Source organism: Pipistrellus hanaki (genome assembly GCF_964339955.1).
Source record: "Pipistrellus hanaki genome assembly, chromosome: 4".
Lineage (NCBI taxonomy): Eukaryota > Metazoa > Chordata > Mammalia > Chiroptera > Vespertilionidae > Pipistrellus > Pipistrellus hanaki.
The window spans coordinates 41,005,972-41,029,862 of record NC_140506.1 but is presented as its reverse complement, the minus strand read 5'-3'; the positions used below and the strand labels follow the sequence as shown (position 1 = coordinate 41,029,862).

General features: G+C 36.1%; 1 protein-coding gene across 2 annotated transcripts in view; it reads left to right on the top strand.

Annotated features, from left to right (window-relative positions):
* The window catches only part of EDIL3 (EGF like repeats and discoidin domains 3), a 358,208-nt gene that overhangs the window by 182,204 nt on the left and 152,113 nt on the right, over window positions 1–23,891 (top strand). The window lies entirely within an intron of this gene.

Below are 23,891 nucleotides of genomic sequence, written 5' to 3'. Positions count from 1 at the left end.
GTAATGGTTTGATTCCCGGTCAGGACAGCTGATCAATGATTCTCTCTCATCATTGATGTTTCTATCTGTCTCTCCCTCCCCCTTCCTCTCTGAAATCAATAAAAATATATTTTCAAAAAAAAGAAGCAGAAAAGGGGGATGAAGACTAAGAGGAAAGCCTAGAGAAGTTCCCTGACCCACCAGCGTGGCGGTTCATGGGAACCAGGGCAGAGTATAGGGACCGATCAGAGAGATGGCAGCTGGAGGCAGGGAATTGTCTTTAAAAAAAAAAAAAAATGACAAAATTGCCCCAAGAGGGATTGAGCCCACAGTTGCACATGCACCCCCTCCACGGATCACCAGTGCCACATTTCATTCCGAACTTCAGTGAAAACTTTCATCTCATTTACTCTGATAATGAAAAGTCCAGGCACAGTTATAAAGTAGAGGATGCATGGAAGGAGAAAGAAGCGATGAGCCCATCTCCCTGCCCTGCTCTTTTTCTGGACACTGCCAGGAGGGTCCCCTGCCCTGTGTCTCTCACATGAGAGCCTTTGCTCTGGGCTTTCTCTTGCACTCACCCCTCAAAGGGGCCAGAAGTCAGTGGGAACGGAGGAGCATGCCCACCTAGAGGCAGATCTAGCCCGTGCTCACGGTGCTCAGAACCCATGAATACTCTGTCCAAATGGTGTCACACCTACTTCCAAGGCCCATGCAGATTCCCCTCCCCATATGGTGCATATGGGAGGCAGCCAATTGATGTGTCTCTCTCACATCAATGTATCTCTTCTCCTCCTCCCTCCCTCCCACTATCTCTAAAAGTCAATGAGAAAAATAGCTTCAGGTGAAGATTAAAAAACACCCCCCCCACACACAAACCACTTAACTATACATATATTGGAAGTTCATACTGCTTTTTAAATTTTGCGGATAGAGATATAGGATGAAGAGTTTTGAGATCATGGTTAGAAAGGACTAGAGCGTATTGACATTTTTTTAAAGGAAAAATATACTTACAACATATGACCCATGTAAGCTTGAACTTGTAAGAGCAACCAAAAAAGGAATGTTAACCCATTTTCCTCTGCATTTAGCTAACCCAAAAGGCACCACTTTTTACCTATAAATTGTACTCTACTTATGATTATTGAAATAATATGAAACCCCAATAAGAAGGATGTATGCAGCTCCGGGAGAAATACTTGTGACAATGTCTGCACCTTGGCTTTCATACAGATGAATGTACTGTTAGTTTACATTGGTAGTACTTGCCTTTAACTATTTTTGTTAATGGAAGGTTTTGCCTGTTAATTTGTATTGCAGCGTGGCAGGCCGTGGCTCTCTGGAGACGCCTGTGGCTAAAATGGTTCCACTTGGCTGTGCGTGTACAGGCAACTGGAATATTATTAAAATATAATAAAAATGTTCATTGCTTCTTTTTATTGTTGTTTGTTCCTTTGTGATAGGCACCAGAGGGGCTACTTGGATCTGTTTTGTAATAAATGAGTTTTGAGGGAAAATGACTGTAGATATTTGGGGGAGCAGAGTATGATTATTAGATCAATACTCTATATACTGAAAATTAAACTGAAGCACAAAAGCATGGAATGATATAATTGAGTTCCCTGACCTGGAGGTTGAAAAAATTAAGGTAAACACCCTGTTACAGAAAAATGGAGAATTTATCACAAATACTTTTTTCCCCCAAAGTAATAGTTTTCTTATACATTTTAGGATGAAAGGTTTCTAAACATAAAACCAAATGTTTTTATATTTATGTGGGTTTTTTTTTCACTTTTAACTATCTTATTTTACCATGTGATTGGGGAATAAATAGCAAATAGATGCAAACCTTACTTTATAATAAGGTAGTACTGTGCACTACATAACTATGAAATGTATGTGTCTTGAATATGCTGGAAGCATTTTAAAATTATGTTTTAGTGATCGATGTGTTTCTATATTGATGTTTGAGTGTTCTTTTATCTTCCAGGTATTCTATTTTGCAGCATAATCCTGGGCATCTCTCAGAGAAAAAGCTGACATATTTAGATATATAGGAATGCAGTTGAATTTTTGTGTGTTTTGCTAGTGGTTCTTGGATAAATTATTTTCCCAGGATTCACTTTAATTTACTCCAGTGCAGATACTTCTCTTCTAAATATTAGAGTAGTGCTCACTTTCAGAGATAAGATGGAAAATTGGGAAAGCCCTAAGGTTACATATTTTTATAAATTGCTCTATAAAAGTAGAGAAATGAGAATGCAAAACTACTACTTGACTCTGTCCAATATAATTGATAGATTTATAAACCAGTCAGATTTCAATTTATTTTTGCTTTTGCTTACTAGGACATCTGGTTTTCCAATGCATTTTAAAAAGTCTTTCTTCGATGTAATGAAGCTTGTTGTGCCTAACAATTTTGTCTAAATGCTATTGTAATATTTTAATTGTATTCAGCATCCTGCTTCATTATAACAAGACTTCTTTTGTTCAGTAATATATTCTAGCTATCATGGCCTAGAAAATTGTTGAAACATTCATTTTTAATTGCCACCAATATATGCAATGTTCCAAGTCTGAAGTATTGTCTTATTTTAATTAACCTTTCTGAATATTTATGCATTTTGGTACTTATGCATTTAGGTTTATATTTGTTATTATTTTTAATGTATAACACATCTTAATAATAACTTTTAATGGAAAAGCAAATTTGCCCACAAAAATTTAGAAATAAAAATATTCATTACCATCTATATTATTCTCTGCACTGGCCTCCTTACAGAAATCCACAGGTTGGCAGCTCTGTCACTGTCAGAAACACTGTCATGCAATGTGGGAGGAATGGAAAGTGCCCAAGAAATTGATTTGGAAAAAAAACAAAATACCAGACTTCATAATTTTTAAAATTATGTTAAAAATATGTACAAAATGTGAACATTCAAGAAAACAGAGTTTGAGCAGACAATGCCATAAACCATGTGTGTTTGTGTGGGTTGTATATATTTTTGAAGAGTTTGGGCATATCTTAATTCTTAATAGCTGTTTGAATGTTATTTATTGCTTCACATCTGGAATGTATATAAAACTGCTTCTAAAGTATGAATATGAATAAATCTAATTCATTTAAAGAATAAAAAAAACATTTATTTAGATAATCTTATCAAATACTCTTCAGCTCTTAAGTAGAATTAATAATGGTTAAAGAACTAGTCTGAGAGCATTATTAAGGATCTACTATTTTTCTAAGGAGACTTACAGAGAAAGGTTTTATTTTTTTTATCATGTCTCATTGCTGGCATAAACATTTTGATATCAATGGCAGTAAGGAAGGAGAAAGCTCAACTTTGTTTAACTTTTTCTACTTTTCTCTTTCTGTCTCTATGACTTGTGGTGAAGGTATTCTGGTCTGGTGTCTCCAATGAATATAGGCTGGAGAAAGATTTTATCTAGAGGATGCTATCAATAGAATTTTTCAAAAGAGTAACTTCTTCAGAAGCTTTCCTAACAGCCTCTAGGACTGAGCTTATTGCTCTCACAGGGAATATGCTCTTCGTAACTTTATGGACCAGTCAGAAGGAATGAGCCTCGTTTCGCAGAGAGCCATCTGTAAGTCAAGGGGCTATAGCAGATATCCCAGCGCTTAAAAGCTTCTTCATTAACAATCTTGGAGTAAAGAGTCAAGATTCCAGTTAAATTACTGGATCGTCTCCTTCTTTTTCCCATATTCTCACCTAATTTTATATTATATATAATTTAATTTTAGCCTTTCAAGATGGCACACTGAACATACAGGTTTATCATATCTTTTTTCTTAAATCAATTTAAAGTAATAGTGAAGCTTAAATAAAGGGAAAAAATACACACACACACACACACACACACACACACACATATATATATATTTTTTGTTGTTGTTTGTTTGTTTGTTTTGTTAATACTCTAAAAACAGTGAGAAGGGACTATTAGCTCAAGGTGACTTTTGACATTTCTGGATGAAAGAATAGGGGAAAGAATTATGTTGATAGAGAAGGGACCAAGAATCTGTATCCATGATCTGGAAAAGTCTGAATAGAGGTAGGGCCGTTCTTCTCCTGGTGAAGAGTCCAAACTGGGAGTCCTGAGCAGACAGAAATTCGATCACAATAGTTAAGAACTTGCTACAACAGCAATTCCAGTTGTACAACTATTTCCTTCACTCTCCTACCTATCAAGCATGATTTTCAAGGCTGAATCTGGAAGACTGCTATCTAAAAATCTTTAGCTTCCCTGGAGAGGGCTGGGTTTCCTCTTATGGAAGTAAGCATAGCTGAACAAAATTTTTATTTTCCAAGGTGGAGGTGGTCACACTGCCTACTCCCTGAAATGTTCTGCATTTGTTAGGTCTATAGTCAGCCCTTCCATGCAGGAGAGAAGACTGTTGGTGAAGATACATTTATAAAAAGACTGGAGAGACCAAGGTGGTTACGTATATTAATTAATCTAGTTTTTCATCCACGTAAGTAGATAATCAAGAATCATAAGGCATTTGAAGTCAGCAGTGCAATACAGATCTATGAGCACATAGAATAACTGATATGAGAGGAAGCAAGCATGATTCGTGAAACAGGGAGACCTTTTTTTAAATCATCTAAATTGCAAATATAAAGAAAACATAATATATATAAAAATATATCACTTTGTGAAAAAGCTCACAGAGATGAAAAATATGACTGGAAGAATTTTTTTTTTAAAAAAAGATAGGAAAATAAAGTCATAGAAATCTTACAAAACTTAGGTCAAAATATAATAAACTGAAAAATATAAGACATGTTTAATAAACAGGAAGAATCAACTTATGAAATTCAAGATAGGACTAGTTTTATAGTTCAGGGGAGAATAGAAAAATTGGAGGTAATGACAAATGAGTAATTATATTGAGATAAATTAATGAATGCCAGCTCAATGAATAAAAAATAAGATCTATCCAGACAAATTCTAATAATATATAGGTATAGAAAAAAATTACAAAACCCCTAGGAAAAGCTAAACTAAACCCTAAAGTTGTCCCTAAAGAAGCAAAATTGATATTGGTATCAGACTTCTCAGACAGCAATTCTACATAGTAGAAGTCAATGAAGAAATGGGTGTGCTTTATATTTCTAGGGATATATGAATTTGAACTTAGACTTCTGTTATTAGTCAAATTTTATTCAAGTGTGGGGACAATTTTAAGACAAAGGATAAAAATAACATTGTCCTTACTTCTATCCTGAAAATGATCTGAAGGTATCATATAGCAATCGAAAAAGAAGAAACATAGGATCCAGGAAAGAATAGACTAACGTAGGAGAGAAAGAAATACAAATTCTAGGATGCAGCTGGTACTACGCCTGGAAAACAATCAGCCAAACTCAGAATAACTAATCAGAGGGCAGGAGAATGTTCTCAAGAAGCTTGGGAATACATTTCAATCTAAATATTGAAGACTGTGGTCATTTCATATGTCAAATAAGTTTTTTTTTCTTATTTCAACAAAAAAAGCAGTATGTTAGTATGGGAAAAATAAGAGAGAGAGAGAAAGAAGCTCTTATAATATGAAGCATCTGAAGGTGACATAATTTTGAACAATTAATAGAATATATCAAAGGGAAATCCATTTGAGTGTGTTGCTAGAACAGCCTCCATATTGTTTTTTTATTGTTGTTTTGTTTTGTTTTGTTTTGTTTTGTTTTTGCTGAACCATGGTTTTATAGTGAATGGTTTTATAGTGAATAATATTTATAAAATTACTAGAGGCCCAGTAAAGGAAAATTTGTGCACTCGGGGGATAGGGGTGTCCCTCAGCCCGACCTGTGCCCTCTCGCAACACCATCCTATATATTAAAAGGGTAATATGCAAATTGACCCAAATGGTGGAATGACCCATCACTATGATGCCCACTAGCAGCCCGGGAGCCCTCGATGGATGTCCACCTGCTGGCTTAGGTCCACTCCCTGGGGGATCGGGCCTCAGCTGGCAGTCAGACATCCCTCTGGCAGCCTGGGAGCCCTGGGGAATGGGCCAAAGCCATTAGTCGGACATCCTTACCACTGCCATGGAGGCGGGAGAGGCTCCTGCCACTGCCCTGCTGCGCTGGCCAGCCATGAGCAGGCTTCTTGCTGAGCTGCCCTCCCCCCCGCCCCCCTGTGAAAGCACACTGACCACCAGGGGGCAGCTCCTCCATTAAGTGTCTGCCCCTGGTGATCAGTGTGCCTCACAGCGACCAATCTTTCCCAGTTGTTCGCTGTTCTGGTCAGTTTGCATATTACCCTTCTATTATATAGGATGGTACTGTAAATACTCTAATTTCTAATTTTTTAATCAGTTATGTAGAGGTAATTAAAGAATTAATATATAGATGGCATTATTGTCCCAATTTTTCATCCTTCCCTATATCCTTACTCTTTATTGTGTGTCTTGGAAACCCTTTCTGTAAAGGAGGAATATATTCCTCTTACACCCACCACTTGGAGTTTGGAAATGCTGCTTGGATTTGCCAATTGAATGAATCAGAATCACAGTGAGCCACTTCTGAGCCTCAGCCTTAGGAGACTTTGCAGGTTTCACTTGCTCGTTTGATCTTCTGTTGTTCCCATCTCAGAGGTACACAGTGAAGCTGCTGCCTCAGCTTGGATTTCAGAACAGTCACGCAGGGAGCAGACTTGAGCCCAAACCTCAGCAAGGAGCCAAAGCTGTCAGGATCTTGAGTTCAAAGCAGAGCCCCTCAATGAAGCCCACCTGGAGATCTCCTGACACCAGCCCCCCTCAGTGACCTCAGATGTTGCAGAAATAAATATAATATTCATATTGAATACCGGGGAGGTTGGTGATTGTTACACAGACTAACTGTAACTTTTCCTAACTGATACATTTACCACAATGGGACAAGAATGTATCATAAAAATAAATAGAATTTTAATAGTAAATAAAAGAAGTAGGGCAGTATAGATAGGAAAGAGATATATAGAAAGGAGATATATAGCCTTAATGTCTAAACCTGATGTACAAAGTAGGTTTAAATATATGTTCAAGATTGTAAAAATAATCAATAGAAGACCTAAAATAATTATGTAACTTACAGAATTCAGAAGAGCATAGAAAGATCACATTATCATTTAAGAAATATGAGTTTTCTATTAATAATGTAAGCAATAAAATAAAAGCCACAGACTAAATTATTGTACCTCCACAATTATAATATATAGCAGGCAAATAAAAATAAGGTGTCAATCATTTTCACTATGCACAATTACAGTAACCTCTATATTTCTTCAACATAAAAAAATGTATAGTTCAGTGGTAGTACCTATAAAGAGCTCTGTGGATTTCAAAAATACATTTGCACACTTAGATAGAAAATTCATCATCAATAGATCTTGGTCCTTTTTCTCTGCAGAACTTCACCAAAATATTTTAAATTTTGCAGTACCTGTGGATGGATTCTATTTTGGTAAAATATTAATATGACTTCTGCCGAAACCGGTTTGGCTCAGTGGATAGAGCGTCGGCCTCTAGACTGAAGGGTCCCGGTTCGATTCCGGTCAAGGGCATGTACCTTGGTTGCGGGCACGTCCCCAGTGGGGAGTGTGCAAGAGGCAGCTGATCGATGACTCTCTCTCATTGATATTTCTGAATCTGTCCCTCTCTCTTTCTCTCTGTAAAAAATCAATAAAATATATTTTAAAAATAATATTAATATGACTTCTGAAGAAACTCTGTAGTCCATTAGGGTGAGACCACATAATCCTTTATGTATCCTCTGAAGCACCAGACAGAGACTTAATGAGTATAGGCAAGTAAGTTGCTGCATAAACTCAAATCATTATCCTCAGGGCCAAATTAAATAACCAAATTAAGTGGGTGCAGTTACACTTATACTTACTATTTACAGATATTAAGTCAGTTCACAGTCATTGAATTTTATTAAAGGGAACTAAACTTTTCTTCTGGCATTCATTTTATAACAGCATAACACAGCAATGCAGTTTCTAATCAGACCCATTCCTCTCTGACAGATTAGGACCATTTGTTAACGCTCTTGTTATGGAAATAGTAAAATGTTTTAATCAGGATCATTGGAGATGATGGAAATGGTTGCCCTGAAGGCTTACTTTTATAATGTGAAATTACATGGGAAATAATGATTGGAATTGAGATTTCCATTTTAGTGTATATTAACAGAAATTAATAAGGAAATTCTCCTTTAAATATATACATCTTTAAAGTCATACATCTCATATAAGACTAAAGAGAATTATTTCAAAGTTCCCAAATGAAAATTGCAGTCACTTAAATAGATGCTATATGAATGCAGGAAACATACACAATAATATACTTTATGAGCCTCAGAAAAATTACTGAGAAATAAGAACTATTAGGGAGGTCTGAGTAAACCCGGTTATAGTTTATAATCATCAGAATTCTTATATTCAGCCACATCAGAAGTAAATCCAATCTGAAACCAAAAACATGAGCAATAGAAAATCTTGCAGTTGTGTTACTATTTGTCCATTCATCTTCATTTAAGGCTTCCTGCAAAGCCTTTCCTGAATGATGAAAATAACCTGCAAAGTAGGAGGTGAACTACCATGAAAAAATTAGTGTTTTTGTCATTTTTATGAGTACAGCTCCTTCTATTAGTATGTTTTATTAAACTACTCGGTCTTTCCAAGAAGACCTGCCTCACTTCATTTGGGCTGCATGGTTTTCACTTTGAGGTTTAAGTATAAAAACAAAACAAAACTCTCTCTGATGTGGATTTGAGAAGGCTGATGTTCCCGGATAACTGTGCAGTTGTATTGCAATGTGTGTGCATTATGTGAGTGTGTGTAGATGTAAATGCACAATTGATAAATGAGTTATAAAAAGAATGTTGACATGATCATTTTCTTCCATCATCTTTGTTCAGGCATAATTACCATACAATAAAAGATACACATTTAAAATGTACAGTGTGAAACTTTTTGATATATGCATGCACTTATGAAACCATCGTTTTAATCAAAATACTGAATATTTTATTACCCACAGAGTTTCTTTTTACCCCATTGTAATTTTTCCCATCTGTCCACCAACTTCTTCCCAGAAAACTACGGATCTGCTTTCTATGTCTACAGATTCATTTGCATTGCTAGAAATGTATATAAACAGAACCAGAAAATATGTTCTCCTTGTGTCTGGTTTCTTTCACTCAACATATTTTGAGATCCCTTTTTGTTGTTGCTTGTATCAATAGTTCATTTTTTATTAAGTTGTATTTAGTTGTACGGGTATACTATAATTTGTTTGTTTGCTGATTGCTGTATATTTTGATAGTTTGGGGGCACTTAAGAATAAAGCTGCTATGAATACTCACACATATCTTTGTATGGACGTAGCTTCATTTCTGTTTTGTAAATATCTAGGGTTTGAATGGTAGATGTATGTTTAAATATTTGAGAAACTGCTAAACTATTTTCTGAACATATTTTATTATTTTACATTCTGACCAACAGTGATAAGAAATTACTTTATGCACATCCTCCCCAACATTTGGTATGATAATGTTGTTTTTTTTAGCTACAGTAATATCTTTGTTTTAATTTTCATTTCTCTAAAGACAAATGAAGTCACATCTTTTCTTGTTTATTTGTCAAATATTCTTTTGTAAGGATATTTGAACAGACGTTCAAATCTTTTGCCAAGATTTTATTTTATTTTATTTTTTGTCATTTGTTTCTTTCCCATTGAGTTTTGAAAATTCTTTATACATCCTGGATACAAGTATTTTATCAGAAATTGTATTTGCAAATTTATTCTTCCAAATGTGGCTTGCCTTTTTGTTATCTTAAAATTTATCTTGAAGAGCAGAAGTTTATAATTTTGATATAGTACAATTGATTATTTTTAATGGCTCCTACTTTTGAGGTTATAGCTAAGAAAACTTTGTCTAAATTGAGTGCAGGACAATTTTCTCCCATAATTACTTCTGTAAATTTTTTATGGCTTTAGGTTTCCCTTTAAGGTCTACAACCCATTTTGAGTTAATTTTAATATTGGACATGCATCTAGAGTTTTTTGCATATATATATATATATATATTTGTTAAAAAGTACTTGTTGAAGACTACATTTATCTGTAGAATTCTACTTTTTTGTGTAATCATGATCTGCCTTTGTGTACTTTTCTTCATATTTCTGGTGTTGGAGATTTATTGTGTTGTCTGGATCTTTGGCTATACTTTTTATCATATTTGGGAAAATTTGGGCTATTAACTACTCAAATATTTTCTGCCCTCTATTTTCAGGGACTCCAATCACCTCAGTTTTAGGCTATTTGTAATCATGTTCCACAACTCACTAATGTAAAATTTTGTCTCTATTTTATTCTGTATTTCTATTTATTCTGTATTTCTATTGTTTTTAATGTTCACTAATCTTTTCTTCTGCAATGTCTAATTGGGTTTATTCTAGTGTATTTTTCATTTCACGCATTATAGTTTTCATCCTTGGAAGTTCAATTTGGATATCTTTTTAATTTTCCATGTCTCTACTTAACATTTTCAATATATAGAAGTGAGTTACGATAAACATTTTAATATCTTTGTCTGCTAAGTCTGATATGTGGTTTGCTCCTGCTTTTTTCCATCCCTATTAATCTTGACTGGATTCTAGACATGAATTTAAACTTGTTGAGTGCTAGATACTCTGGTATAGCCCTATACATCTTCTTGGGCTTAGTTTTCTTAACACTAGTCACTTGGAAACAATTTGAACCTTCTGGGTCTTGCTTATAAGATTAGAAGGCAGGGCCAATGAGGTGTTCAGTCCAGGAGTAATTATTCCCCACCATGCAGTCAAGTCCTTTCCAAGTCCTGTGCCCAAAGCCCCATAAATTAGTTTATTTTCCAGTCTAACTGAAGGGAGTTTTCCTGGTGTGGTGTGGTGTGATCTCCACGTATTGCTCCCTCTGGTGCATTTAGATGGTTCTTTCCTCAGTAGTTTCCTCACTTGGCTGAGCTGATCCAGACTCCGTGGCATCCCTGAGGGGCTCTCTAGTGCTCAGGACAGGCTGCGCAGATGGCGGTGGGGTCTGTCTCTGTGTAACCCTCTCCTCTCAGCACTCTTCAACTTAGAAAGTTTTGCAGGCTCCTCCTAGATGCTTCCTCTCTATGCTCTGGCCTGGAATCCCTCTTAAGGCAGTAAACCTGGTCAATTTTAGGTCCCACCTGGCTTATGATTGTTCTCTCTTTCCTATTGTTTAGTGTCTTGAAAACTGTTGTCTCATGTTTTGTCTGTTTTACTCATTGGGTTGTTTCATACAGGAGAGCAAATCTTGTCTCTGCTATTAGGTCTTGGCCAAAAACAGAAATTCTCTTGAATGCCAACATCATCACTTTTAACATATTTTGTAGAGGAAGGAAGAGGTAGAGAGATATAGAAACATCAATGATGAGAGAGAATCATTGATCGGCTGCCTCCTCCATGCCCCACACTGGGGATTGAGCTTGCAACCCAGGCATGTCCCCTGACCTGGAATCAAACTGTGACCTCTTGGTTCATAGGTCCACACTCAAGCACTGAGCCATGCCAGCTGGGCCAATGTTATCACTTTTAATGAAGAAAATATGTCCATTTAGCATACTTAATAAATATGAGAGAAATGAAATGTGAAAAGGAATGGCATGTCAGCAGCACTTCTTGGCTCTGAGTAGTGAGTTGGTTGCTTGAAGCAGCTTCTTCCAGGGTGGTCTGGAGTGTGGCAGAGGTTGGCTGCCTCCAGCTCCACCAGGCTTCCAGGAACACTCCTGTAATTATGTAGATGAGATTCTGGAATTGATGGGAATGGAGCCACCCAGCTCTTTCACCTTGTTGGGACATAGCGGTGAAATGCCTAGGAAATTAAGAAGGCACATTCTCTGTATACACAGGCCATTTATATCTGTCAGTCCTGGGTCTAAGTGATCTGTCAGGCAAAATGTACAGAGACTTGATGTCCTTGATTTTCAAAAAACAGTAACTGTTACCACGTTAGGATGAAATATATTCAGGAGTTTCTGTTGAATAATTCCATTCAATGGAACAAAATTTCCACAGGCTTAGCAATTATGGGAATAAATACTGTCTTTCATGCCTCTCCAAGCCAAGGCTTCTCATCTGTAGAATATTTATGAAAATGCTACCCATTTAGTTACCCTAATGATAACCCCCAAAGTAGAAGTCTCTATATACTCTGTATACAGAAACCTCATGAAAAAATACATGCATTTTCATTCAGCTGCATAACCAAGGAACATATTACAGAACAAAATGAATATGGATTAACAATACTCCAATAATGTGGAAACATTTTCATAGTCCTGAGAGTATGCAAGATATTTTTTCCCATAAATTACCTCATTTAATCCTGATAGTTTCTATAGAAGTATAATAAGATCCAATCTTTTTAGACATACTTTAATTATGCTTAAAATATATTGTTACCCCTGAAAAAGAAATTTTTTTTTCAATTGTACAGATTATAAAATATATTTATGCCCTCTATAAAAAACAAAAACAAATGTGTCCCTTTCATCTGAATGCACAGTAGGAAGGCATATAAAACAAAATGTAAGAGCCCAAGAAATCTATTTCTAAATAACAAGCCCTTGTAGATTTCAGGAATAAAAGAACAGATGCTCATTAAGCCTAAACCATTTAAAGTTTTGAGAAAAAATACTAAGTGGAATAAAGGCAAAAAGTATTACAAACTAAGATTTTAGAACTAGTCTGTCCCAGAGCAGCAATGTTAGTATTTGTTGAACATTATAAACGTTCTGAGATCAAGGACCATGTATTCTCCCATATCTATTGTCCCCAGCACATTGAATTGTACCTTGAAGGCAAGTATGAAGGGAAGGTGAATTGGGAGTATTGATCTTCCATAGTGGTGGTTTAGTGTACTGGTGAATAGCTTCTTGAGAAAAATTATCTGAGTTTTACTCTCCTTTTTACCGCCTTCATGACTCTTGGCAAGTTTTGTAAATTTTCAACTCCCTTATCTGTAAAACAGTTATGATAACAGTAACTAGCTCAGAGGGTGTAATGTTATATGCGGAACATTTTGAACAAAGTTTGGCACATACTAAATAATGTACAAGTAGCTAAACGTGCTAATGGTTGTCATGTTATTATCCCAAGGTGTTTTTTGTTCATACTTGTATATTGAAACTTGCATAGAAGTAAACTCTAAAGATTATGCACCAGTTTGCAGAATGCAAGTAAGGGATTTTAGTTTGAGCAAAAGCCTGAAGAGCACTCCTTTGCCAATAATGATTTTCACTGCAGGTAATTTTCCTTGGGGTCTGCTGAAAATAAAAAATGAAAAACATGACCATATGCTGAAAATTAAAGTGCTTATATAAAAGGCAAGAAAGAAACTATGGAGAAATCAGATTCTAGTTGACAATTCAATTGGGATTCCCAGATAAAGTACAGGATTTCCAAGTAAATTTGAATTTCAGATAAACTGTTTTTGTATTAGTATGAGCAAAACATTGCATAGGCATCATACACATTTATTTGCTAAATATGCCAACCTTAAATATTAGGAAATCTGTATGCATTTCAAACTAAGCTAAATGCTTAAAGATACATGGCTATAGTCATAATATTATGTGATCTGAGTATTGAACTTAATATAATTTTTCTTGAGATATTTTGAATTGTTTTCCCCAAAATGTTACCAGTAATGAAATTCTAGAGTATGGGAATGAACTTTCTGAAAATCAAATCTATTCAATTCTATGCTCCCTTCATATTCTTGAATTCTCTATTCACTCCCCAGTATCCACAGACTAAAGCTCACACTCCTTAACTTGATTTACTAGGCCATAAAAATCTAGTTCCAGGCTATCTATAACCACCATTCTTAGTAGTTCTATACACATAATCCCTGTGAATATCCAGACATTTAAAAGGGTTCAGGTTTCTCTGGAAGCATCGTGTTGTTTTATGACCCTTCCTACTTTTAACATCTCTACAAGACTCCTGCTAATCCTTCAGGCACCAATGGAACATCACCTTCTGTAAGTAATCTTCCACATCACCTCTAGGCGAGGCGCTGCCTCTTCTATGACCACAGTGCATCTTGTGCCTAGTGGTATTTAGAACATACTTCACTATACTTTGTCACAATTATCTCTTTCCTGGGTAGAATTGCAGAAAGTGAGATATCTCAGATCAGGACCTATCCCTATTTACTGACCTTTACAATCATATATTTTGGAGCCTACTTCATAGAAGAATTTCATCAACATTTTAATGAATGAATGAGTGAGATGGTAACCGCATGAATCACAGCTATTCTTCCCATGTGAATCTGAATCTCATCTCACTTAGTCAGTTTTGGATCTGATGACTCAATACAGGAAAAATTCAAAGTAGTTGATTGATAATATTGACCACTAAAAATAGAGAAAAAAGAACTAATTTAATATGCAGTTGACAGAATAGAGTGATTAATTTTGGATAGAGTGATTAATTTTGGATAAGGTATCATGAATAAATATGCAAAAGTATAAAATGATAACATACCACGGTAAAAGTAGGAAACCAGAAAATATATGACTTACTCTCACAACTGCAGGATAATGAGATGTATATGAATTCATAAAAATAACCTTATAAATTATTTGTAACTCCAGATAACTGAGAAGCATTTCCCCTAGCCTATAAGACTCCTCCTCTAAAACTCAATATTCTCTAGCCTGCTAAGCTGACTTAGTTATTGATAACAGAGTTCCTTTGAAAAACTGTGCATTCATTCTCCTAGTAGAGCTTTTTTCACTTTGCATTATACCTGATTATTTCCTTTTCCATTTACTGCAAGAACATTGAGAAAAGTAAAGGACCATAACATATTTGCATTCTTAGCATCTAGCACAGAAACTCAGGATAGATGGATGGATGGAAGATAGGCTTTATACAGAGAAGTTCTGCTCAATGTTTATCAACCCTGGTTACACTTAGAATCACCTGGTCTACTATATAAATAATAGCATTGCCTTCATTCCATCCAAGTCTATTTGAATCAGAAGCTCTGGTGTGGGTCCTTTGCATTGTTGCTCTGTGCCATTGAATCATCTCTATCTCCTAGCAACCCCACCAATGAGTGATGTCCATAATTTCCTGTCCTCAGTAGCCTACTCAGCGCCTATAACCTCATGCTTATGGGTTCTTTTATAGAGTTAATATATCTCATATTTGGTCTTCCTCTTTTCTTGCTGCCTTCTATTTTTGTCAACATTATTACCTTCTTGTGATGTGCTTGGAAGTAGGACAGCTTTAGTTTTGTCATTTTTGCCTCCAGCAATATTTCAGACTTAATTTTTTTAGGACCCATTTGTTCACTTTTCTGATGGTTCAGGGTATCCATAGAGCTCTATTTCAACACCATATTTCAAGTGAATTAATTTTTTTCTATCAGTCATTGGTATAGTTTTAAAGTTCTAACTTTTAAAAGGAGCATTGTTTTAACTCATTTTCCTTAATAGCACCCCTTTAAAAGTAGTTTGGTATACCTGCCACAATCAAGGGATTCACTGTACTTTTACAGTTAGTGATCCCACAGGTCTCTAATATTCCCAGCTCTTTCTTACTAATGGACAAATACTTATTGCAGCTACTATACTGTGTGCCCTTGAGGTAATGCCTTTTTTAATGAGAAAATTTTCACCAGAGATATCAGTTCTTTTGGCTTCTATTGTATGTTCTTCATATAGCTTCTATTTATAAAATGTTAAGGCTTTAAATATTTGAGTTAAAGCACTATATTATTACCTCCTCCCCAACCCTTCTTCTATCTCCCCTGATTTTAGCTTTATACATACCTTGGAAAAGCTAGCTTGTCCTACTGGCCAAATATCTGGTTAAGGCAAATAAGGTCTTATAAGAGTAACTTTACATAGAAGCATCCTAGAGAATTGGACTCTGTCTCAATTCTTTGTCTCAAAGGATTTTTGCATCTAAATTGAGATATTAAATGTTAGGATTATAGGATAGACATGGCAAGAGAGTATAATCTCTGTTTGAAAGTTGCGATGGATAGATACCTCTTGGATTTGCTTGTTTTTTGATGCTATTATTCTTGGTAAATGAAAGTTATCAGTAAATTATTATAAAAAAGTTAGCGTGTGATATGTTCTGATTAAAGAATGCAGAGTTCAATTTGCTTCTTTAAAATGAATTACTAATATTATGGCAGAATGCCAGATCAAAAGGGAGTCCAAACACACAATATTAAAAATATACTAAACTGGTCCCAGAAATGACTGGGAAACCCCGTAGATAATTCTGCACATGACATAATTAAATTCAGTATCTAAGTAGGTGAAAGAATTCCTACAAATTCATCATAATTTGTTCAGCCTTAAGAGAGAAATTGAAAAACAATAGGCTTTAGATAAGAACAAAACTAAAAGGTCAAATTTTAAAAGGCAATCACTCACAGGAGGTCTGGAGAATATTTAATAGCTAATGGGGAGCCCAGGGAAGATGTGTTGTTAAGGATCAAATATAGCAGGCTCTTGAAAAAGCTCTTGCTGGCTAATTAAGAGTCAATAACAACATTGCAAGGAGGAAAGACAACCCAAGGGAAAGGAATCAAGAAGTTGAGAAATTATTTCTTTGCAAAGGGGAAAAAAAAAGGCTTTATCGTGCTGTCCTTTTAATATATAAAAATGAGGTTGCTCAGCCTGAGAATCAGTTGTTCCTTCTTCATGCTCCTGGGGCTTAGATGTACTTAGGGATGAAAAGGAAATGGATTCATGTTTGAACTGAGTTGCCTTTATCTCCACTAACCAGAAGATTAGGTGACGCAAGAATGATGGATGTCCTGGTCTAAATAGTGTCAGTGCTCAAAATATTCAAAGCAAATATCTTTATGAGATCCTTTTTTTTTCTTCCCAATTTACTGGAATCTATAGCCAGAAGTTGGATTGCTGGATTATACAGTAATTTTGTTTTGGTTTTGGGGTAATGTTCATACTGGTTTACATAAAAATACTCAATAGAAAAGATATGGAAAGGACCAACTGTCCATCAAAAGATAAATGGGTAAGGAAGATCTCTCTCTCTCTCTCTCTCTCTCTCTCTCTCTCTCTCTCTCTCTCTCTCTCTCTCTCTTCTTTCTCTCTCTCTCTCTTTCTCTCTCTCTCTCTCTCTCTCTCTCTCTCTCTCTCTCTCTCTCTCACACACACACACACACACACACACACACACACACACACACATATACACACAGGAATATTTCTCAGCCATGAGAAAGAAGGAAATTCTGCCATTTGTGACAACTTGGATAGACTTTGGGGACATTATGTGAAGTGAAGTTAGAGAAAGACAAAGAATTATCTCACTTATACGTGAAATCTAAAAAGACAAACTCAGAGAAATAGAGAGAAGAGTGGTGGGTAGGGTGGGTAGAGAAATGAGGAACTTTGTCAGTGTACAAAATTCCAGTTATAAGATTGGGATTTGGGGACCTAAAGTCCAGTAAGGTGATTATAGCTAATAATACTGTGTTACATACCTGACTGTTTCTAGAAGCATCTATTATATCTTAAATATCCTCTCCACAAAAAAAGAAATGGAAACTATCTGACCAATTATTCATTAGCAAAAACTCAAGACAAAGCGGGTAGACTATGAACACACCTTCGCAAATCTGAAGAAAATGGGCTGAGACATAATGGTAAAGACAGCGTCTAACTTATACATATGCAAGTGAATAAATCTGTGTAGCAGGTTTACAGGAGAGCAAAGGGCATGGAAATCCTCCTGGAGTACCTCTTTGGTTCAGAGAAATTCATACTGTTGTGACCATCTTTCTACTCTCTCATCTCTTCTGGTCTTTCTTTATCTTATTTTCTTCTTCCTTCACTGCTCCTCTCCTTCACTCTGAAAGAAAAGGTGTATATGCATCTACATCTGGAAATCCAGATTTAGCTTGTTACTATGTCTCAGACTACACTGTGAACAATGATGTTTTATGTGTTGAGAGAAAGAAATCAGGACTAAGCTGGTGTATTGATAAAGTCCAATTTTCAATTAGGTTTAAAAAAAGCCAACAATTTCATTAAGCAATCATAGAAACAAAGTCCTCAAAAAATGATAGCTATTTTAATAATGCATGGACTAGAAATATGACCAAATATGGGAATTCTATTTTATTTTGGAACTGCTATGTCAAGTTTTTCTTAGTTATAAAAATAGTCTAGTATAGTCTAGTATATTATTGCTAGATATGAACTTTTTTTCTGGAAATGATAATGCCTTCATCTGTGAAAAAGAGAAATATATGTGATTTATTACAGAGATGTTTAATTTTCATTCCATTACATTATGTTCTGTGAACATTTATATCTAGTCTTTAATTAAACATGATTTATTTAAATTGAGATCTGTTTCCATTTAGATTGCTTGCAGTGTTAATCACAGTGCAAATAGCCTTTGCCACTGAAAGAATCCCTATATTATACTAATGTATAACCGCCTCTGTGTAATTGGCATCTGTTCTCTGAGCCTGCATGTTACCAAATTCGTACACATGTAGAAAAGTGTTACTTATCTTGCTACTATATTAAAGAACGTAACTCAATATAACATTTATGTTTTTATGAATTTAGATTTAAAGTAGTTTCTTAAATCAAGAAAAATTGAAAAGTGCCCAAATAATAAAAGATCTCTTTTCATCACAAATTGACTATGACTATAAATCATTTTAAATTCACCAATGCAATTCCAGTTTATCTTGCCTATGTTCACGTATGGGTAAAAGTGTAACTGGTTTTGTTTGCTTTTTTTAGAATCAGATGTTCTTAATTTTAACTTCCATTGTGGGCCATTGTAGATCTGTCCTGAAGAATAGGCAGAAGGTTTAAAAATTTATTAGATCCATATTAACATGTGTACACACAATTATTGTGTAAAATATTGGAAGATGCAAGGAAACTATGAGCAAGAGTGCCTGCACATTCCTAATGTATGTGCTTTAACTCTTGATTGTTCTCATGTTATGCACTGTAAAAACTTCCTTCTATTAACATATCCAAGTACCAGAAGCTGGGTTTTCTCTTACTTATGATTCAGTTCAATCTTAAAATGAGAAAGTGTTTAGAGCCTCTTACTTGAGAATTAAAATATATCTTGTGCTCTAAACAATTGGTTGGAACACTGTTCCATATACCAAAAGATTGTGGGTTCAATTCCATGCCAAGGCATATACCTAGGTTGTGGGTTTGATCCCTACTTCAGGTGCATGGGAGGCAACTGATCAATGTTTCTCTCTGATAACATCTTTCTCTTTCCATTTCTCTCTCTCTTTCTAAAAATAATGGGGTGGTGGTGGGGAAACAAAATATCCTTGAGTGAATATTAAAAATATATATATATATATATGTTCCCCCTCAAAAAAATGCACACACTTTGAATAATTATAAAAGAAGTAACTGCTTTTATAATTATTCAAAGTGTGTGCATTTTTTTTTTCAAAAATACATTTCATTTTCAAAATTGAGTTATGAGCTGTTAAAGTGTATACATTTTGGGGATATATATATATATATATATATATATATATATATATATATATTGCTTGCTCGATGCAGGAAGGTTCATGTAAGAATAGGCCTTCCTTCCCCTGGCTTCCAGCACGTGGTGGGCGTACTTCTGCAGCCTGTGCAGTGGCAAGGAAGTGGCAAGCCCTGTGCCCTCCGGTGCTTCCTCCTCGCCTTCCTTCTCCAGAGAGTTGCTCTGTGCAGTGCTGATGCTTCCAGGGAGGCATGGAGAGGAAGAGGTGGGGGGAGGGAGGCAGGCGGGGAGGACTGGAGAGGTTGGGTGCTCTAGTGCATCTCACTTTCCCATTGTGAAAGTGGGATGCAACTGCCTCCCTTCCTCATCCTCTTCCTCCTCCGCCCTCCCCTCTTGATTTGGAGAGATAGGGAGGAGGGTGATCTGATAATTTGGGTTACAGTGTAGGTGACCTCTTTCATCTATTCAAATCAAAGCTGAGCCGCCTGCCTGTCACTGCTGCCATAGCTGCCACCATCACCGCATGGCTGGCTCAGGGCTTCTGGGGTGCACTAATTATGCACCAAATGAGCTCCCATATGTGTCCATGCCCATGGGTCTGCTCCAATGCTAGGGTTTTGTTTACCAGAGCAGCGGAGCAGGGGTGGGGTAGAGGGAGAAACCAGACACCGGGAGCTATGACCTCAGGCACCAGAGGGTTGCCTATGAGGCTGGGGGCTGGGCCACAGGGAGGCTGCAAGGATGGTTTACAGGTGTGGAGTGTGGCAGGGAGGCCCTGAGGAGGCCCGCTGCCTGGAGGCCTGGAGTGGCTGGGGAGTGGGGCCACCACCATCTTTGGTGGGTTAATTTGCATATTCACTCCTGATTGGCTGTGGGTGTTGTGAAGTGACAGTCAATTTATATATTGGGTCTAGTAATAATTAATGTCGTTTTTAAACATTCGTTTAAAATCTTGCTTGGCGTTGACTTGTATTGACATAACCTTCAAACACGTGGTATCTACAGAACTTGTGAAGTGCAATTAACAAGTTTTGCTTGAAAAAGTTTGTGTTTGGTTTGGTTTTTGTTGCAAAACTAGGGCTAAGAAGATGGCGGATGAAGAGCATATTCGGCACTGCATGCTTTACGAGTTCCAATTAGGAAGAAAAGCAAGTGAGGCTGCAAAAAACATCTGTAATGCTCTTGGTCAAGATGCAGTTAGCGCCAGAAAATGCCAGCGTTGGTTTGAAAAATTTCGCGAGGGAAATTTTTCGTTAGATGACAAGAGTGGTCGAGGCCGTGTGTCCAATTTTGATCAAGAAGCTCTTCAAGCTCTTTTGGTGCAAAATCCTCAAATTACCCAACAAGAGCTTGCGACAACTTTAAATTCTTCACAAAAAACAATTTCCAATCAATTGCGTGCACTTGGCAAAGTCCAAAAGTTTGGAAAATGGGTTCCTCATGAGTTGACCAACAACAACCGTAATCAAAGAGTCACAATTTGCAGTTCACTCCTCTCTCGTCAAAACCGTTTGCCGTTTTTAGAGCAAATTGTTACCGGAGATGAACAATTTGTGCTGTATGTTAATTTGAAAAGGCGGCCTCAATGGTTGGACAAAAATGAGGCTCCACAGCCCACGCCAAAACCTGACTTGCATGCGAAAAAAGTGATGTTGTGTGTTTGGTGGAATTTTAAAGGAATTCTTCATTATGAACTTTTACCATCTACCCAAACCATTACAAGTGCAGTGTATAGTGCTCAATTGGAAAGGTTAGCCCAAGCTTTAAGAGAAAAAGAACCCGCGCTGATTTATCGGAAGGGCGTAATTCTTCACCACGGTAACGCACGACCGCATACTGCAAGAATCACTGCTGAAAAACTGCGCCAGTTGGAATGGGAAGTTCTCCCTCAACCTGCATATTCTCCTGATATTGCTCCTTCCGATTACCATTTGTTTCGTTCTTTGCAAAACTTTCTTCTTGGAAAAAAATTTAATAATGAAGAATGCCTCAAAAATGCATTGACCAAATTTTTTGCATCAAAATCACAAGACTTTTACAACAGAGGGATTAAAATGCTTCCTGAGCGTTGGGCACAAGTAGTAGAAAACAAAGGCAACTATATTGTTGATTACATTTTGTTGTATTGTTTAAATAAATTTGATTTAAAAAATTATTAGAAAACGACATTAATTATTACTAGACCTAATATTTCTCTTTTATTAGATAAGATATATATATTCTATTAACATCAAATCCTGTGTAGGTCTTCATTCTGTCTTCCTTTACTCATTTCTTAAACCGTGCCATGTATGATTTAACTAGGTCTTTCTAAAATACAAGGGTGCAGAGAGTACCCTCCATCTGTTTGTTCGTAGGTCTTCAATGCCAAAAGGTAAAAGCAGCTCGCTCAGCTAGCAATAATGGTTCTTCATAATCTGCTCCCTGTCTGTGTCCTCAGATGTGATCACCAGCATTCCTCTTCCCATTTTCTACCCCAGACAGACTGGGCTATTCCTGTACCTGAGCACAGTGTCACACCATGGACATTTCTCTTCAAAGGTGTTACTCATCCTGGTTTCCTGCTCAGAAATTCACCATCTTCATCCTGCCCTTACTAATCCTAAAACTTTAAAGTCCAAAATGGAGATATACTTCCTTTATGTGATCTTCAGATATCAATACTTAGTTTATCCTGTATCAATATATAAAAGAATCATGTGTGTCATTTACAAAATAAGGTAATGCACTCTTTAAGACATGAAAGTTTAATTTGGCCATGAGAATATTCTCATCTAAAATAAATTTTAGTAGATATGATCAAACAGAAGACATATCAGGCATGTTCTAAAGTTGCCAAACATCATCATTACTTTACACTGAGCTTGCAGAAGTTAAAATTTTTTTAACTTAAAAAGCACAGAGACTTTGTACACTTTCAAAATTTAATGAAAATATTTTGCAGTACTTTATTATGAAGACTAAGTGAAATGTTGACATGACTAAAAAGAGCTAACTATTACATCAGATAAGAAAACAAATTACTCCTTCCTTCTTTCCTTTTTTCTTTATTTTTGGAGAGTTTTAGTGTTAAATGTTTATGAGCCTATTGTTTTTTATAACACACAGCTATTTCTTGAGACTATCAGATTTTGGTTTTATTACTAGAACCCTCATGCTTTAATTCATGCATGGTTGGGGTCCAATCAAGGGGACCCCATATATATTTGCATATTAGCCTTTTATTATCTATGATTTGATGGGGGGGAAAAACTTAAATTATTTTGAATCTTTATGAACGCAGTCATGAATTGGTTTTACTCTTAAGTTGTAACAGCCAACCAGAATCCAAAAGGGATGCTTTTTCAGAGTAAGTCATCAACTGGCTAAGGAAATTTAGACCAACATTTGTACAGTAAACTTGTAATGAGAGGTAGACAACTTTGCTTCCCAGAGGAAATACTATTTAGAAGAAAATTATAAAACAAAGTGCAAATAGAGACTTTCCTATTATTTTTCCCTTGTTTGGTCTTGAGGGAGTAACTTAATGATGATATATATTGCTTTAAATACTATGAAAACCCAGTACTTCACAAATACCTTTTGATACATTGTAGTGTATCAGAAGGCACAAAACACAACTGAAATTAAAACACACACACACACACACACACACACACACACACACACACACACATTTACTAGTACATTATCTGCACCACTATTTCTAATCTTTTGTTAGAACTATCAGGAAACATTTATTGGGCACTAGTTGTCATCAGATAGTGTGTGGCATTTGCAGAAGTGCAAAGAACGGTGCAAGGCAGGACTGAATCTGTAAAGTTCACAGTCTGTCTAGAAAAAAGGGCAAAAGGTGAGTGAATAGACAATTTCTAGGTTAACACCATTTAGGTAGTAAGAAGGTTGGGGGGGAAAAACAGAGCTGTGGAAAGAAAGGCAGAGAGGGAGTTCATTGGAGTAGATGACAAGAAGAGAAAGCAGTAGAAGCAGTGTGTGTCCTTTGACTAATTCACTGGCTCCCATGGAGCCCAGTGGGGCTGTGCTTAGCGGAATGATTGGTAAATATTAGTGACTGATATTTGACGGGATTAGCCATTATTACTTTTTCATTTAAAATCATACTCATTATTTCTGTTGTCCAAAATTAGCATGGAAATTAGTATAATTTAAATGTTTTATATTTCCAGTGATTTTACATCAGGTATAATAATGGTATATCAAGGGATAAGTCTCTTGTTATCCTAACTTTAGAAACCCTTGAATGAGATTAGGAAGTGATCATCATTTACATTTATTATACTTTGCATTTAATGAGCTTTAGCTTTTAACTCTAATTTGCTTCTTAT